The sequence below is a fragment of the Mus caroli genome, unplaced genomic scaffold (assembly GCF_978045245.1).
Source record: "Mus caroli unplaced genomic scaffold, Mus_caroli_1 scaffold_12, whole genome shotgun sequence".
Taxonomy (NCBI): Eukaryota; Metazoa; Chordata; class Mammalia; order Rodentia; family Muridae; genus Mus; species Mus caroli.
In genome coordinates this window covers 72,808,466-72,827,990 of record NW_028227267.1, presented here as the reverse complement: position 1 = coordinate 72,827,990, position 19,525 = coordinate 72,808,466, and the positions used below count along the sequence as shown (strand labels likewise).

At 45.9% G+C, this 19,525-nt stretch overlaps 1 long non-coding RNA gene across 2 annotated transcripts; it reads right to left on the bottom strand.

Annotated features, from left to right (window-relative positions):
* Positions 1-5,322: 5,322 nt before the first annotated feature.
* LOC110309846 (uncharacterized) lies at positions 5,323-15,615 on the bottom strand. 2 transcript variants are annotated; one of them, XR_002379753.3, is made up of 4 exons: positions 15,410-15,615; positions 13,566-13,709; positions 10,717-10,900; positions 5,323-5,723 (listed from the first exon to the last, which is right to left on the bottom strand). It is a non-coding gene; the product is annotated as an uncharacterized LOC110309846 (long non-coding RNA). The 2 variants fall into 2 exon arrangements; XR_015044747.1 differs by lacking the exon at positions 15,410-15,615 and having other exon boundaries at positions 13,566-14,299.
* Positions 15,616-19,525: the final 3,910 nt, after the last annotated feature.

Below are 19,525 nucleotides of genomic sequence, written 5' to 3'. Positions count from 1 at the left end.
TCTTGAGAAAAATAGGAGAACCCAAGTTACTCAGGACTCAGGGGATGCCAATGGAAAGAGCACATCTTGAGTCAATGAAAACCTCAAATGGAAACATATTTGTTTGTGTGGCCAAAGGATGGCGGACAGAGAGATGCTAAAATCCCCCAAGGATGTTCCCACAGTCCTCTGTTAGCTCCTGCCTCCTGCTGTTTCCCCAGACCTTGTCATTCCTCAAGGTGATGATGTGGTCACCAGCAACGCTTATCTCCCTATGTCCTGTGTCTTAAGCTCATACCCCCCCCCGTGCCCCCCCCCCCGCCGCCCTGCTCTACTCCAGCCCCTGCTGATCTCATGGAAGTTTCCCTAAGGAATGGTGTGGATTGGCCCACTGTGATGAGGACGTGAGCCATGCAGTTGACGCTCTTGGATCATGGACCCCTCTGTGTGACAAGGGCAGTGGGGTCTATTTAAACTTCATTAATCAGCAGCCATTACAACATCTGAGAAAAAGGGACCGGCAAAGACCACTGGGTGACAACAAGGAGATGACAGCACAACATACATGTGATCTGGGTCTCACATTTCCCCACAAAAATATAGGGATAATCACTATCCCACCAACCTGGAGAAGACCAAACATACAAGAGTTTGCCCGGTTTTCTTTACAATTCCAAATACCATTAATAACTAAAGATAATATTTGGGGTTTGCAGAAAACCATAAACTTGGAGCATTAGAAGTCTAGATGATTTCCTACCTCTTATCAGAGCTGAACAAAAAGGGGAGGGGCTGTCAGGTGTTCAAAGGGCCGTTCAATGGGTAAGGAAGAATAAGAAAACATCTAAGATTCTCTAGGACTGTGGTTCTCAACCTTAATGCTGTGATCCTTGAATATAGTTCCTCATGTTGTGGTGACCCCCAACCATAAAATTATTTTCTTTGCTACTTTATAACTGTAATTTTGCTAGTGTTATGAACCATAATGTAATAGCTATGTCTTCCAGTGGTCTTGAGTGACCCCTGTCAAAGAGTCTTTTGACCCCCACAGAGGCCATGACCCACAGGTTGAGAACCACTGTTCTAGGTTTTGTGTGGTGACAAGTCTGCAGTCACCCCAGCCTGAGGTCACTGGTTCTCTCCTTCAGTCCTGTAGAATGTTAGCTCTCCCCTCACTCCTATGAACTTGTTCAGTGGCCAGCAGACCTGCAAGTCCAGGGTTCCATTGAGATGTTTCATGCTGATTACCCTGTTCAAATTGAACACAGACCTATTAAGGACTGGGAAGTCTGCCCTTGGTCCTCATCTCATGTGTCAACATATGTGAGTCTCCTCTGTGTGTGCCAACATTATCATTCCTTTCCTGTGTCTCCATCAGATTCACTAACTGATCTTTGATAAGAGAAGCCTGGTAGTGTAACCATCTAGAAAATCTTTAGACCAATTTCTTTTCACGTCACAGAGAATTAAAGAGAGGAAGACAGACATGGAAATACACAGAGAGATAAAGAGAGAGAGAGGAGACAGAGACAGAGAGAAACAGAGAGAGGGAGAGAGAAAGAGAGAGAGTTTTGATTATTGTCTTTCTCCATCCCAGTGGTGGGAAGAACAATGCCCACTACCATCCCAAGAAGTTCCCCGCATTGCTTGGAGGAGGGCAAAGCATTCACACAGACCCTTAGAAGGGGACAGAAGAGGTGTCAGAGTGCCACACCTCATAAGAAGAGTGTACCCCAACTGCAAGTTCTGAAGATGGAGGGAGGAGGTCACCAGTCAAGAAATGCAGGTAGTGTCTAAAAGATTTTTTAAAAGACAAAAAAAATGATTTTTTTTCTGCTAGAATTCCCAAAAGGAGCCTAGTTTTTACATTAGCCCAGAAACCTATGTTGCAGTTGTAATCTACAAACTATAAGAACAAATTTGCACTGGCTAAGCCAATATATATGTGAATTGGCTGGGGGAGGGGCTATTGTGACAGCCACAATAGCAACTGAATATACTTCCTGTTTCTTCCAAGTGTGTCATGGAATGTTAGGTTCTTGACAATTCCAGTGGCTGGGCTGTGGAGAACCAACACTGGGGACGAGGCGAACAGATCTGAATCGTCTGTCACGTGGCTCTGTGGTTTTGCATGTATTCGTTTTTATACCTGCAAAATAAGACTCTTAGCTTATTAAGCTTAAAAAGATCCCCAAAGCTGCTTTCCCTTGACTTACGACATATTATGGCCTTTCCCTTTTCTTTCTGGTACCAACTGTTCTGGCAGACCTGGCTGACCCTGAACTGTTGGCTCACCACTCAGAGCAAAACCCTAACTAGAAAGGGATGGTCCACTGGACAACAGGTGCCTCACAGCCTGTCCACTAAGAGCATGGGAACAGGAGCTGGGAGCAGACTCAGGAACTCCTTGGTGCTCTCTCTTCTCAGAAACCTTCTAGGGCTATGTGAAGAGCACTGGGGGAGCCAGGCAGCTAGGGAATTATAAACCCCCAGTGGCCACCAGAATTATCCTAAAGGGGTGGGTGGGACTTGCGTTGGCCTCAGAGGAGAAATGAGCTCTGGGTGGGCTCTGAGGAACTCTCAGAGAGAAGAAAGCCTGGAGAGCCACAGGCATAGGCAATGCAACAGGCTGCTGGGAGAGAAAGTTTTATATGTCCTGAGATCCTAAGGGCATCAAGAAGCCACATAATGAGGTCCTCAGGAGATTCTAAGACAAAGAGACAAAGACTCAATGAGCTCCTGGAGGCCCTCCTGTATTTTGTGCCATATTGTTTTCCCAAGGTTCAGTGGAGTGGGCTATCACAGGCACTCCATTGTTTTCACAAGGCTCAGTAGAGTGGGCTATCACAGGCACTGCATGCACCTGGTGTTTAGAATGTGTGGCTAGAATATGCATTGCTGTAGTTTGGCTCCTGAGGTCCCCTAAAGGCCAGTGTGTTGAAGGCTTTGTTTCCAGGGTAGTGCTATCCGGAGGAAGAGGAATGGTCAAGAAGTGGGACCTAGAAGGAGGTCCTTAGATCATTTGTCCCTATGAATTAATAATTATTTCTGCTGTCTACTATCGCAAATGGAAGCTAACTAATACACATGACACTGTTTGCTGACTAGGACACAGTCATAACACAGCATGAATTTGAGGGAGATAACATGGGGGCCTCAATATACAGAGTGGAGCCAAAGAGGCAGAAAAGACTGTCCAAATAGACGTTTCTGTACTAAGATTAAGCTAGGATGTGGGAGAGGCAAACTGAGAAGAGACCCAGCTACATTCCAGCCCAGAGCAAGTCATTTTCCCTCAAACAAATCTCTAGTAGATAACGCTACCACCCATGAATAAAAACAGCAAAAATAACTCAGCTCACACAGAGCAAAAACCCTCAGGCCCCATCAAGGCATCTCTGACCCACGCTGCCAATGGAAATGACCAGTAATGCATAGCTGCGTGATTATTCGCCCCATAACCAAAGCTGATTCTTGGTTCATCCCTTGCCTTCCTTAGACTCCACAAGCCTGACTCCCCTCACTGCTTTCAGAGGCCCACTCTCTGAGCCTAATTATTCCAGTGCTTTTTCTTCTGATTCCTTTCCAATGTCCCCCCCTCTCAAGTCACCTGAATCGTGAGACCAGATTGGTTCCAGTCACATACACATCTGACAGGCTTGATCTGCCTCTAATGCAGTGTTTCTCAAATCTGTGGGTCATGACCCCTTGGGGGTCAGTTGACCCTTTCATAGAGGTCACCTAAGATTATCCAGAACACAGATATTTACATTAGGATTCATAACAGTATCAAAATTATAGTTATAGTGTAGCAATGGGAATAATGTTATGGTTCGGGAGGAGGGGATCCCCACAACATGTGGAACTATATTGGAGGGTTGCAGCGTTAGGAAGGTTGAGAACCACTGCACTAGAGGCTCCCTAAGGAACACAGCTCTGCTCAGGATGGGGACCTCTTCCCCCAGCACCTGTCATCCAGTTGTTCTCCAGGTCCAGGTAGCCCAGAATGCAGACAGCACTTGCCTGGAAGAATCTCACAGAAACAAACGGGAAGTCACCCCAACAGTGTCTAGCCTTAGATGGCAAGGGTACTCCCCATCCTCTTCCTCCTTCCTCAGTGTCCTTTGCTTTGCCTCACCCCCCCCCAAATCCTTGCCAGCAAGGACAGAAAGGTAATTGATGGCCTTAAGGGATATCAAAGTGCTATTGAGCAAAACCACAGCACAACAGCTGCGCAGGTGCTTCCTGCCGCAGGGAGGGAGAGAAGCAGCTTTGGAAAGACCTAAATAACCCTGGCTAGGGATGTCAACTTGACAAATGACTCCAGAGAAATAGCCCCGTTGTTCTGCTGTGTGGTGATTCATCCAGAGCCACTCTGTCGTGGGGGACCAGGGCCTTCCCTGAGCCTTGCCATTGGTCAGCAGGAGGCATCCCAAGGCACTTGTCTTGGTTCTCCCAGCCTCAATCCTTTGACCCTGCTTTCTGGTGGTTTTAGTTAGTGAATCGCAGACTTGTGTCCTTTTGGTTTAAGCTGCACACATGGGGAGATGGGAAGCAGAGGAGAAAGCCCTTTCAAGGAACCCAAAGCTGGCCCTGCGCTGCCACTTTGAGGGCAGATCCCAGTGCTTCTGGCCCTTATGGCCGTGAAGACTACACACTCCTCAAGCCTTTTTCTTTGTCATCCAAACCCTTCTCAAATAACTTGCCTGCTGTGATGCTTTTCAGTGACTGAAATATATAAAGGGCGTGGTAGCTGGGTTTTAGCATAGGCTCTAACATAGGACCTCAGCCAGGTGCTCAGGACTTCCAAGTCTCTGTGAAACAATTTGTACATGTATATGTATGTGTATGTGTATGTGTATGTGTGTGTGTGTGTGTGTGTGTGTGTGTGTGTGTGTGTGTGTGTATGTGTATGTGTGTATATATACAGGTCTCTGTGAAACAATATATGTATATGTATGCGTATGCGTATGTGTATATGTGTGTATATACAGGTCTCTGTGAAACAGTATATGTATGTGTATGTATATGTGTGTGTGTATATGTGTGTGTATATACAGGTCTTTGTGAAACAATATATGTATATGTATTTGTGTGTGTGTAAAAGTTCTCAGTTCCCCCTTAGTACAGACAGTGAGGTTCAAAGAGGTTTGCTGGGGCCAACTGACACTTAAGCCAAAGCAATGGAGGGACAGTGTAGAGAACCCAAGGGCTCTATGGTTGTTCAGCCTACCCAGTAATGAGAGCACACAGCAGCAGCCATGCACCCAGGAAAAGGAATGTGATCGTTTAATTAGGAAGTAGGTCTGTGAAAATGCATTCTGATGACATCACTGGGGACACTGAGTGGGAAGTATGTGGCCTGGGGCCTCCACAGAGCACAGACACGACAGCACTCCAGGCTTCTTTGATCTTTTTTTAACAAACCGTTCCAGACACCAGGCTATGACACACTCGTGAAAGCAAGGGTTTATAGTGTTTTGTCGTGTTTGGTTTTATTTGTTATGAAAGGACTCAGCAAATCCGAAGGCTGTCCACCAGCAGAGGTGATGTCTACATTATAAGTCATCTGTCACAGCCCCTGCATGGGATGGTGCTGCTGGTCTGAAAGGATGTCCCAGGAGCATGCAGGAGGGCTCGGCCAGGGTCCCCAAAGCCCGCTGTCTTTTATCTTCTGATTAATTTTCTCATCCTGGCTTATGTGCTCTGGGTTTTAACACCCTCTGTGTCCATCAATGGCAGCTCTGTTAATGTGAAGAGAAAGCAAAGCCGGTCCATTTGAAATCACCGTCTCCTGGGTCTCACCGAGTGCTCCCCCCTCCCCCCACCGGAGCTGAAAATGCTCCCAACCTTGAGATTGAAAATTGAATGAAATTGCCTTAAAAAAAAATCATTGAGAAACATCTGGCAGCTGAAATTAAAGGTCACAGAAGTTTTGGAAGTTGCACCTGTCTGTTTCTCTCTGGAGATCTCCGCTGGCTCTTACACACAGGTCACCAGGGCCCAATTATGGATGCTCTTAGCACAGGCAATGTCAGCTGCAATTCTGACCTTGCCTGCATGTCTCCCTGCCTTTCTGCGAAGTGTCTAGTTACTCTTGCACTTGGATGGCTGGCTTAAGTTAGGACTGACAAGAAGGAGCTTTGTTTGAGCTCTGGATCCTTGCCGGACCCTAGAATTCACGGGAAATGGACAGGTAGAGATAAAGAAGATGGAAGGTGGACAGACGGACGAAACGCTCTCCGACCAGCAGCACCTGCATGCCTGTGCGCGCGCACTCACACACACTTTAAAGACATGGATAGAGGGGCCTAGAGACTCTGAGCACTTGATTAGGACTCCAGCTGCTTATCCATAGAATCAAGATCAGAAACTAGTTTTCATAAGACCTGGCCTCATGATCTTTTCCCCGCATCTACTCCCTGTTTGGAAGGCATTTAAATAAGCCAGTTCTTTGAGAAGCCGAGAACAAAGGAAGGCGGCTTTGCATGGTGTTTGATTTTAAGTGGTGCCCACAGTGAACATCAAAGAGAAACTTTTGCTTGGAGAGCCTCTCCACACTTCCTGTCTTCCACTGAATATAGCTCAAACTATACTGCATGAATCTGGGGGAGTCAGGACAGCCGCCTAGCTGCAATCTGCATTGCTGAGAGCCTACTCCCCTCCAAAGCAGGGATTTGCTCCAGGGGGCATTAGAACTTAATAACAAAAACAGACTCATTGTCTTCAAAAAGGAGCTCTCGGTTCTCAGACACCCCCTTACAAAATGCAAAAGGGTCAGAGCAGGAGAGATCTGAGCACACAGTACTATGGAACCCACAGGGTTCCTTCCCTACAGCTGACCTCCTAAACAAGCCCAACCTTGGCCAGGCTTTGACTGTGGCTAACTAATTAGCTAAACTAATCTGTAGTTTCAGCAGTCACCCCTCATGTCAGCTCCATGAACACAGGTTTACTCTTGTTGCACCCCAAGTGCAGGACACCCAGACACTACATAGCTTTGAGAACAAGCTTTCAGCGTGTAGGCTGAAGCCAATAATCTTTCTTGTCTATACCAACTTTCCCCATTTTAAAAGATGTATAGAATTTGGAGATTGTTGTCTTGATCTCATTTGAGAAACAGTGCTAGTGAGTGTCAGAGAGCCTGAGTTTCACAATTCTCCCGCTTTTCTGTGTTCTCCTGGCAGACTAGCAGATGTCCTAATACTTAACAGACACACCTTGAGGGACCATATGAGAAAAGGCATGGAAAGATGGTAGGTGGCTACTGTTTGTTTCTTCACTTGAACTGTTTTCTTAAGATCAGTTATGTGGCCACAGGCAGAGATGGCTCAGAGAGCACTGGCTCCTCTTCCAGAAGACCTGGGTTCTGTTCCCAGCACCAACACGGTGGCTCAAAAGCTCCTGGAACTCCAACTCCTAGAGTATATGCCTTCTCTGACACCCACACACTTATGCACACAACAACACAGGGACAGACAGACAGCCAATGCATACATATACATGATTTAAAATCAAATAATTTTTTTCTTAAGAAAGAAAAGAACAGCCAGCAGCCGGGTGGTGGTGACACACACCTTTAGTTGCAGCACTCGGGTGGGAGGCTGGGGTGGCAAAGGCGAGTGGAACTCTGTATGTTTGAGGCCAGCTTGGTCTACATAGCGAGTACCAGGACAGCCACGGCTATACGGGAAAAACCTTGTCTTGAAAGAAAAAAAAAGAAAAAGAAAGAATAAATGGATGGAAGGAAGGAAGGAAGGAAGGAAGGAAGGAAGGAAGGAAGGAAGGAAGGAAGGAAAAAAGAAAGAAAAAAGAAAGAAAAAAGAAAGAAAAAAGAAAGGAAGGAGGGAGGGAGGGAGGGAGGGAGGGAGGAAGGAAGGAAGGAAGGAAGGAAGGAAGGAAGGAAGGAAGGAAGGAAGGAAGGAAGGAAGGAGCAATTGTGTAAGATGGTTTTATTTTACTCATGCTATTTTATATGAAGTTGACTGTGGTATTCAGACTCAGCTGTGATACCAAAACAGCATGGTCTACTGGACCCTTCTGCTGGCTGAGTCCTTTCCCACAAACAGGCATTGCAACCTCGTAAAGATTTCACTGTATCTCCAGCAGCAAGCCCTTCCTGGAAAAAGGCCAAAGATCTTCCCAGATGTTAAACTGACTTACACTATCCCTAAAGCTCACGCTGCATCAGCGTAAAAGCCTCTGGCTAAGGCCCCTCCCAGAACACCAGCCCAATTCAAAACCACAGATGCTTGGCCTGACATCAATCCAAAAATCAGAAAAGCCACAAGTAGCAACATAGGTGAAGAGCTTACGTCTAAGTATATGCATGAATTTACTGAGTCTTAATACATAAGGGGTCAAGAGCAATGGCATCATATTTATCTTACCAAAATGAACAATAAGAAAAGGAAAAGCATTAAAGATCTAGAGATAGGACCCAGCTTGTGCCACCTGGATCTTCTTGAGTGCCACACTTAGCTGAAATCTGATTAAAACAAGACATTATCTATGTTAGTTGATGTGGTCCTGTAAGTCAAGCTTTGGGGGGTGTTTTAGTTAGGGTTTCCATTGTTGTGAACAGGCACCATAACTGAGACAACCCTTATAAAGGACAACATTTAATTGAGGCTGGCTTACAGGTTCAGAGGTTCAGTCAATTATCATCAAGGCAGGAAGCATGGCAGCATCCAGACAGGCATGGCACTAGAGGAGCTGAGAGTTCTACATCTCATGTTCCGAAGTCAAACAGAAGAGGACTAGCTCCCACACTAGCTAGGAGGAGGGTTTCAAAGCCCACCCCCACTGTGGCACACTTCCTCCAACAAGGTCATACCTCCTCCAACAAGGGGACACTTCCTAATAGTGCCACTCCCTGGACCAAGCATATTCAAATCACCACAGAGATAGAAATACTGTAAGTTCAAAGTCTGCCTAGGCTACCAAGTGAGTTGAAGGCCAGCCTGTGCAAAATAAGTGAGACCTTGTCTCAAGACTAAAAATAAAAATAAGAGGGCAAGCAAAATGTTTGTACTAGTGCAAAAGTGGCAAGCCTACCATGCATGGGGGTAACTGCCTCCTGATAGGATTTGAGGCCGGCTGCACAGTGGGCAATCCATGCCTGGTACTGTTAACCTAGTTACAAGTCCTTGACTGGGGAGGTCATAGACCCTGAGGGAGGGGAACTGACTACTGTTGTTTTGTTAAGTGTACATACAGTCAAATGTTTATGCTTATGCCCATAGATTAGGGATGCTGTCAGCTCTGGTCAGAAAAGGTTCTGTTGCTGTAGGTAGCAGGTAACTATTGACGCAGACTCGAGGCTGAGATTAAGTGGCTCCCAAGGGTTTAGTCCTAAACGGGACATCTAGATCCCATGTTTGGGAAATAGAAGAACGTGAAACAGACCAAAGGTAAGAGGAAAAGGCTGGGAAGGAGCATTATGAAACACTGACTCTTGGACATCACATGAATATTGTAACAGACTGAATCCATCAGGACATGGCTTGGTGGAACTCCTGGGAGCCTCCTAGGACCTCTGAATCAGTGATGGTTTGCTGGGAGAGGGAAGAATCTCCTTACCAGTGACACAGCCCTGGTAAGTTGCCCTTTCTGAGGTAAATAACCTCTCACACACGTTCATGCAAGTACACATGTACACACCGAAGACACATGTACACACCGAAGACACATGTACACATGTACACACCAAAGACAAGAGGAGGAGGAAGACTTGCTCAGAAGGAGTGACTCATGATGGGGACAAGATAAGAGAGATGAGGGGGAGACACACAATAAACCGACATTATGTAAACCTGTGAAGAATAAATAATATTAAATGAAATAAATATAAATAAATGGGTCAAAAATAGAGCTCATTAGAAAAGTGTCTGCCTAGCTTGCACAAAGACCTAAGTTCGAGGTTTAACGCTGGTGACAAAGGTGACTACCTGAGAATACAATCATTTCCACATCCTCTCAAGGAACGCTGAAATGGCCAAGGATGTCCCACTTGACATAAAAAGAACAGCTGACGCAGCCTGGAATTTGCTAGATCAGATGTCTTCAGAGAAACTTGAGTTGAGAATCTGACAGTGTGACTTTGAACAAATTACCTATGTAACCTCAGCATCAGCTTCTTTCTATATCCAATAAGGGCGAAGAAAACAGTGCTGTTTAAAAGTCACAGCGAAGCCGGGTGGTAGTGGCGCACGCCTTTGATCCCAGCACTTAGGAGGCAGAGGCAGGCAGATTTCTGAGTTCGAGGCCAGCCTGGTCTACAAAGTGAGTTTCAGGACAGCCAGGGCTACACAGAGAAACCATGTCTCGAAAAACCAAGAAAAAAAAAGTCACAGCGAGTGCCTGCCAGCCCCCTGTGTCATCAACTAAGCTAGATAAATAGGATAGCAATAGCAAGAAGCATTCCTCTAACTGTGACTGTGACCTTCGCTCTTCTGAAAACACACCCTTGACTTGTGCAAACACTTGACTTCCTCTCTTCCATGTATAAGAGATGAGCTGCCAATATTTCTCAACCTCGTCTGAACAATTTTTCAGTAGAAAAATTTGTAGAAACCAAATTTGCTGTATTCACTTGTCCACAGCTTTCAATGGTCCAAACTAAACATTCCTATTTAATACAGGGTTTTCTTTCCCAACAACTCAGGACACACACACACACACACACACACACACAGAGAGAGAGAGAGAGAGAGAGAGAGAGAGAGAGTTGCTTACCTCAGCAATTCATTTCTCATTTTGGTTTGGGCCACAGCCAGTTGGTAAAAGGTTTCAGCGTGTGTGTTTACCGCCTCTTTGTTCTCAGGCATTTCTGAGGCCTCCTGGCAGCTCTCTGGTCTGCAGCAAAGCCTTCCAGGGTTGCAAAGTCCAGACAGATCCCAGGCTCTGACACTGCCTTGGGCTGACAGAGAACAGCTGGAAGTCGTTCATCTCCTAAGCCAAACTCATGCCCAGATCTCTAGGCAAGTTTGAGGCAGGAGCTGGGCCTCTGGCCCCAGGAGCTAGCTTTACTAGAGCTGTTTAACAATCATTACACACCAGCTTCTGGACTCTAACTCAGATTTTACTCAACATTTGCCTCTCAATTCTCCTCATCTCCAACAAGAAATCAGAGGACTATAGTTGGGCTGCTGTGTGTATGCCCATCATATTTGCTTTTCAGTAATAATGCTACACATTCCAACTTCCAGGAGGCCCGGGGATCTCTTTCTACCTTCACCACCCGAGTGTCGCACCAGTCTGAGCCTCCAGTCCGGATCCCGGTTAAGGGTCCTACTGTGATTGAACTTGAGCTTATAGCCTGTCGCCAAGTCGGGTAGCCACCCATCATCAATAAACCAAGTAAAAGAGCCAAATTAATAGTGGAGAGAGAGCAAAAGGGGGATATTTTCTCCATATGGCCAATTTGGGAAAAGGAGCAGAGATTCAGTGATGCCCCAAGTCTGTCTTTGGAGTCCTGAAGTTAAAGTTTAAAGAGGGTAAGGATCGTCACACTTAAGTAGTCGGATCAAGGTGTGGTCTTACCCACCACTGACCCATCCCTGTCTGAGCCTCCACTGGTGATCTGACACATTGTTAAAATTGAATGAAATCTCTTGTTCACAGTTGAACTTTTCCTTCCAGTATGAGATTCCTGGGGAAATTCTCATTTATTTAGGGCCCATTGTTGTTTAATAGTCTGATGGATTGAGAGACGCTATGTTTCTTTAGAAATTCTTCAGCTGCACTTCTCTAAGCCTGGATGTAAGAAAATCAATTCCATCCAAGCTGAAGTCCTCTCCAGCTCTCTTATCTCCCTGCAGCCATTATAGCATTTAAATACATACCTACATTTAAATACATACTGTGGCAAAGATAATTCAAAGATTGTATGACTCTACAGTCAAAGATACCACCATTTAGCCTTCAACTGACCAAGATCCAAAACTGATTTGGCCGTTGTCTGGTGTTCTGGGATCTTGAACCAACTCTATCATCTCCCTTTGCCTCAGCTCTCCCCTAATGTAAAGCAAGGATTTAGACACCTAGATCTGGCATAGACAGAGGGAGTAGCTAGGAAAGGCCTAGTCCACGCTAGTGGTCAGTATCGAAAGTCTAAATACAAATTCTGCTAGACTCTGTTCTCCTCAGCACAGTCTGGGTTTGTTTCAGTGAACACCCCACAGGTCCCGGAAGTGGCCATGGACTGACAAGTTTCTGTGGGAGGTTTTACACCTCTGGTATATTCTCAACTTTGAGAGTGGTAAGACTGGAAGACTGAATAATCAATTTGACGAACACATCTTCAACATCAAGCATGGTTGAAGCACAAATCTGTGGGAGGGGAAAGTCCCAGCTTGCTGTCCTTTCGCTGAACTGGGAGACGGAGACACTGGTTAGCTGTCATGGTTACAGTGTGAGCTGGGAGAGACTGTCACAGAAACACAGTAAAGTGGATCGCTGGAGAGGGATGAACAAGCTGGAACAGCCGGAAGAGGACAGTGGGAGCAAAGTCCAGATGGGATGGGCAAGCAAACACACAATCCAGCAAGGGAGAAGCCAGCTCTCGAGAATGAGGGAGGCTTCGGTGGGCATGGAAAGATGTGAGAATAGGCACACCTGCTCTCTGCTGTAACAGAACGGCTTAGGCCTCTGGCAACTCCAGCCAGCTTAGGTCACCACTTCCAGTGTTCCACTCAAACCCACCCATTGAGCGCTGGGGGTTGGGGTGAGTCTGGAGGATAGCAATGCGACAAGAGTAGAGTCCTTACGTGATTTAAATGGTTCTCTCCACTCTCAGTTTTCACTGGAAGCAAACGTCTTTATCTACACAGTGAGACTCTTTTTATTTAAATGTTCCAACATCAGTGTACGTCACCCTGTCATGGAGATTACCTAAAAATGCTCTTCCAGTAAGGGGCTATTGCCATATCCTATAAGGAGACACAGAAGACAACTTTTCTGAAATCCACTGGACTCCTCGCACATGGCAATGAACATCGTGAATGTATTTTCCCAGTTTCCCTGTGGCCCGAGCTTGACCTCTGTTTGGCACCCTTTGCTCCAACTAGGAGACGGTGAGCTACAAAATCTCACCATTGCTTCCTGAGAGATGAGAGAGATCATGTCACATCACACCAGAAGGAAACATCTGACAGGTAAAATACACAAGTCCCCCCTAGCCATTCTCTGTCATTCCTCTCCATGAGAAAAACAAACAAACAAACACTAAAATCTATCAGCGATTTTGGGGTGAAGGGTGGATAGAACGACTGCCTAATTTCACTCAGCAACAAGGAAACAACCCTGAAGAAATGTCCTGAAAGAAGTGGCTTCTTTTTTGAGGGTGTGGGGGGGCTTTTTCGAGACAAGGTTTTTCTGTATAGCCCTGGCTGTCCTGGAACTCACTTTGTAGACCAGGTTGGCCTCGAACTCAGAAATCAGCCTGTCTCTGCCTCCCAAGTGCTGGGACTAAAGGTGTGAGCCACCATTGCCTGGCTACAAGAAGTGGTTTCTTTTGTACCACCAATGATACCGTCTCAGAGTTCTCTGGAATAGCACCTTCTTCCAAACTATTGCCGACTTACCTTGAGGCCAAAACCAGGCAGGATGTCCTGTACACGCTGATAGAAACTGCACACCACAGTCTTGGCCATTGAAGCATCTGACTGTTGACAATTCCACATTTTACATAAGAAATCTGAGATGCTCTGTCAGATGCCAACAAGTTCCTCAGTAGAAAAGACAGAAAATTAGCCACCTTATTTATCCATCGCCCTAGTGAGCTGAAGGTTCCATAATGACTTCAAGAATGTAACACATCCAGTCCTCAAAGAACCCTGGTGGGTGGTCAGGGTCCTAGGAGAACACAGCAGAGGTCTAGGATGAATATTAAAGTGAACAGTATATTTAGTCAGCAAAATCCCTCTGGGCATAGCTGGCAACCAGACTTCTACACTGAAGTCTACACTTTCTGTCACGATGACACTACAGAAATGTTCACACGAGAAAGTGAAAGGCTCAAAATGCCTTGGTAAAAACTGTTCAGTTGTGAATTCTTCAAACCTCCTCCAAAGTCCACAAATAGTTGAGTGGTGGCTTCCTGGTTCCAGTTTGTCCTTCCTCGCTCTTATTGAATAAATCCATTAAACGCCCACCCTGCTCTGGGAAAACAACCCTGCACAAACAATGGGCCAGGCAGAGTCTTTGTAACACAAACCCAGCCTGCCCAGAAGGGAAAAAGCCAATTGAAAGACACAATGCAGGGGGTGATCTGGCAGGGACAATAGAGCATCCCGCTCTTGCCTTGAATTCCCCTGGTTTTGATGTCAGTGCCCAGGCCCTGGGCTCCTTCCTCAGTAAAATGCATAGATCTCAATCTTCGAGAGGGTGATGGAAAGAGAAAGCATGACTCTGAGACAAGTTCTGGGCCAGCAAGGGGCCAGCTGTCACTGCACAGCTGTGCTCCATGAGGTGACCCTGTGAGCACAAACCCTTCTAGGACAGCACCCTGGGAACAGCCCTGGCAGAACTAAGACACAGAGACTCAGGGAATTTGGCCTGGGTCTTTGATTTGCAGTACTGGATATTGAACCTTGGGACTCCTGTGTGCCAGCAAGAACTCTGTCATTAAACTATCATATCCCAGCTCTTTTTTACTTTTTTATTTTGAGGGATTGTCTCACTAAATTGCCCAGGCTGACCCTAAACTTCCTCTATAGCCCAGGAAGGCCTTGAACTTACCATCCTCCTGCCTCAGCCTCCCAAGGCTTATGGTTACAGGCCTCCCATGTTTGGCAGCCTTACCTAGTTATTAAGCGGTAGGAAAACTTCCAAAGGAAGTCTGGTGGCAGTAGAAAGCATCTTGTATTTTCAGAAAATTTTGTATTTTTTTCCCAAGTGATTGCAATAGTATGGCCTCGTTCATCTCCCTCTCCCTAATGTTCCACCTATGTGCTCTCAAAGAAAGACAGCCATCATTCCAGTGGTGGGCCTGGGGAGTGGGCAGTGAGTCCCACCAGGCTGAGACGTCAGACCATCTCCACTACTGCCACTCAACTTGTCTGGATAGGGTGACCAGAGGCATGAGGCTAGCCATGACCTGCACCATGTCTACAGCACCCTGGGATTCAGGATCTACCTGAGGCAGACTATGTTAATTGACCCAGAGAGCCAGGTCCCACCCCCTTCTCACTCCTACCTCCAACTACAGAGGCTACAGCTTAATGGTTCCTTTCTTGAGGCTAGGTGATAACAGGTGACCCCCTATTCTGCCTACGAAATGGGATCAGAAGTCTCCCATAGGCTTTCCTGAGAGAACAAGATGATCTTAGCTGCCACACCCCTTCTGTTTCTACCCTCAGTTTCTGTCTTGACTGTGCCCTGGGTGCACAACTCTCTTACAAAGGAGGAAATGTGATTTGGGGCTCACCAACTTCATAGCCCCTGCTCCCAACTCTGACTTTCCACACAGCAACAATCAACAGAAAGAAATGTGAGGCAGTAAGTAATAGAGACAAGAGCACTGGGCTCAGCTGCTCTTGCTGCGTTCTAGTGGTCCAGCATGACCTCAGCTCATCAATCCCCTCAAGTCTTCTTCTCATTTGTGATCATGACTGAGTAAAAGCTCTGAGGCACCCTCCAATGTTCCAGTTCTATACTTAGGAATCTAGAATTTGAACATTCTCTAACTGGTTGCTAAGCCACTCTATGCCCAAAGCAAAACTGCATCTAACAGACCAGAACCCTATGGAAACAGCCATCAAGTGACCCAAGGATGTCACCATTCTCCCCCCTGCTGTATAGTACTGTCCTGACACACTATGAACCCAAGAGTCCCTGTATCTTCTCAAGACATAACAAAAGTTCCAGAATATAGTGCGCAGGTCTTAGAGTCTGCTACAATTTGGATTCCAAAGAAAGAAATCATAAACCTTCCCCCACAAGTCATTTAGGTGCTTGGGCCCGCAGCTGTACATCTGAGTTCAAAATAAATAAATAAATAAATAAATACTCCTTTACTTCTATCCAATGTTATAGTGAAATCATGTAAACAAAAGTTCTTTTAAGTGACAAGAATGTCCTTCATTTCTAGGGTCTGGCAATGCTCAGTGAAGTCTAACAAGACAACCAACTGTGATCTTGGCCTGTAAAACACCCATAAGCCACTCATTGTACACAGTGAAGAGACTCCATAGAAGGTAGGTCTGTGATACTGTCATCTAACTACACTCTCTGACCCATTTCTGTGGGTGCTCAAACTTCACTTGGTACGGGAAGAAGTCTTTGTGACATCCAACTTTATGCTCTTTCCAAAACCCAAAGGCAACAATGGAGAAACAAAGGGGAAGGAGAAGCTCAGAACCACTGAGCAGGTCAGAGACAGCAGTTACACACACACACACACACACACACACACACACACACGCGCATGCATGCCCCAGGCCGACCACCCTACACCCTGCCCTCCCAGCTCTGGGCAAGTCAATACAAAATAAGACACTAAAATCAGAAATATGTCCTCCTTTCCAGAACAGTCTGTGAATTGTCTGTTTCTTCTCATGGATGGTGGCACTGGTATTTGGATCTGTGACCTCAGATGAAATGTTACCATCCAAACATCAGGAGAAGTCACAGAAAGATAGGAGAGCCAGCAAAGTAGGGAGTTGGTTTACTTTTTTCTTTTTTCTCTTTAATATATATATATATATATATATATATATATATGCTTTCAATTTTATAGCTCACTTTGTCCTGCCCTATTTTCTCTCTCCATTTATTTATTTATTTGTTCATTCATTTATTTATTTTTCTTGCATCTCCTTGATTTTCTGAGGCCTTAGGTTCTGGTGGGTCCTCTGAACTTTTGCCGATACCTCATGTTTATCAGATGGAATCCTGTGCTACAACCTGCACAGGCTTTTCCAAAACAAAGGGGGCAGCCATGTCCTCCACTCAGTAATTTTCCATCTTGTTCACACTTCTAGGTTCAAACCCAGAGCTTTTCTTACCCAGAACATAACCTACTTCTCCAGGATGTTTAGAAGCATGGAGCTTTTTGATCCTTGGGCCTGGTTGCTTCCCGTAGCTTCAGATGGGGGAACTGCCAGGCAAGTGTGAGATGCTGGGATCACAGTGGATCTAGGCCTGCATGAAGTACTGGGAACAAAATGTCTCCACTCCCTCCTGAGATCTCTCCCACCATTGTAGGTAAGACACTGCCGTTACTCCTTTCAAGTCATCATTGTCTACCACCATATAACTTGCTTTTAGCTCAGCTGTTCTCTAGGGTCTGTTGTCTGATGGGAAGGTTTGTCATCACTGGGCACAAGTCAACTGTAAGAATCAACATGAGGAGGGAGGCTGGCACAGTGGTTACACGGCCAGGATTTGGGTAGCAACTGGATTCAGTCTTAATTCTGCCTCTCTCTCTCTCTCTCTCTCTCTCTCTCTCTCTCTCTCTCTCTCTCCCTGGCATCTCAGATATGTCTTTTTTTTCTCTTTCATTTCCTGAGCTGTTAAGTAGCCAGTGCTAATGTGGGTTGTTAGTTTTGTAGGAACCTATAAATAATTTCTTATTATATGCCTGCCATTTAAAGGTTCCTCAATAAATGCCAATAAGGAAACAAAAACTACTTCTTGAATACTTTTCAGAGCCAGGCATTCAGACTTGGCCAGCAAGAACATTAAACAACCTGGCCAAGGACATGAGGCTATTGAGAGACCCATCCGTGGTAGTATGTGAACCCAGGTCTGTCTGATCTGAAGTCTTACATGAAGGCCTGTGTGGAGGGCACAGGGAAGGGGCAAGAAAACCACACTCAAGGAAGAATCCTGGAAGGGCGCTTAAGGAAGGCCAATGGAAGCAGGAGTTGCCAGTGGGAGGATCTTTGATGGAGGGAGGATAAAGCTCAGTCATTAAAATGAGAGAAATACCCTTTCTGAAAAGTGCTAGAAGAGCGTGCCATTGATACTGTCAGCTGATCAATCCAACTGCTGCACCAAGTCCCTTCCGCATCCCCACAGAATCTCCATCGTAATAATGCATCTTCAGTGAACAGGGAGGCATTCCTCTTGCTACTTGCTTACTGCACTGAATATTTGTGTCATCCCAAATTCATATGTTGCAAGCTACACATCAAGGTGATGGTGTTAGGAGGTGGGTCCCTGGGAGGTGATTAATGCCTTTCTAAAAGAGACCCATGGAGTGGGGGAAACACACTTTCTCCTTTCCGGGATGTGAGGGCAAAGCAACCAGACAACCTGTGAGCCAGGAAAGGGGCCTCGCCAGACACCGCCTGCAAACGCCTTTACTCTGCAGCCTCCTTCCAAGCAATACATTCCTCTTGCTTATCAATTACCCAGTCAAAGGGATCTTGTCACAGCTGCCTGAACGGACAAAAGCAAAGCTGTTAGGAAGAACTGGGGGAGGGTGTGGGGGAGGGCTATTCTTAGCTGTCAACTTGACTATATCTGGAATGAACGACAATCCAGAGGAGGGCACACCTGTGGGAGATTTTCTGCTTGGTTTGAAGTGGGTGAACCCGCTGCTAGTCCGGATGTTTGAGGTAGGGAGACGCTCGCCTTTGATCCAGATCTTGAGGCGGGAAGACATAAGCCTTTGATCCGGATATTAAGGCTGGAAGACGTAGGCCTTTAATTTGGATCTTGAAGTGCGAAGGCACATGCCTTTAATCCAAATCTTGAGCAGGGCAAAGACACACCTTTAATATGGGCCATACCTTCTGCTGGAAGTCTATATTAGGACATAGAAGAAGAAAGTTTTCGTTCTTGTCTGCTTGTCCTTGCCTTGCTAGCACGACCATTGCATTAGAGCCTACTTCTTCAGGATTCCAGACTATACTGAAGACCAGCTGAAACCCAGCGTTGTGGAACTGAGCAACTTCTAGATTCTTTAGATCGATAGATAGATAGATAGATAGATAGATAGATAGATAGATAGATAGATAGATAGATTCATTCCAGAAGTTCTGTGACTCTAGAGAACCCTGACTAATCCATAGTACTTCCGGAAAGAATTTTATTTCTTAAAAATAGAAATCTAGTATTTTAGATGAAGAAAGGGCCTTCTGTCTTTGCTTGAGGAAGTTGAGAGTGCTTGTATGAGGAGTGGTACAACAGACACTGTAAAGCATGAGGACAGCAATCCTGCAAACACCAGAGCCCGGCCACTCTGGGCATCATCTTCAGCAAACATTAAACTCCACCCCGGTCCCCCTGCCACAATCGACCCTCCTATTCCAGCTTGAAACAGAAAGCATTCTTGAAGTGTGTGTGTGTGTGTGTGTGTGTGTGTGTGTTGGTGTTGGGGAGGAGCTGAGCTAGCCAAACCTTCTCATCAAAATAAAAGTTTCTCCATCCCCAGTCTCACAGCACGGCCAGTGCTCCACTCTACCAGATGTTTCCAAAGTTTGCTGGTTACACAAAGTTCTTCTTCCCCTTTTTAGAACCTCCTGACCACAATCACTCCACTAATGATAAGCTATTTAAAGGCACCAAGTAGCCTGAATCATTTTTATATCCACTA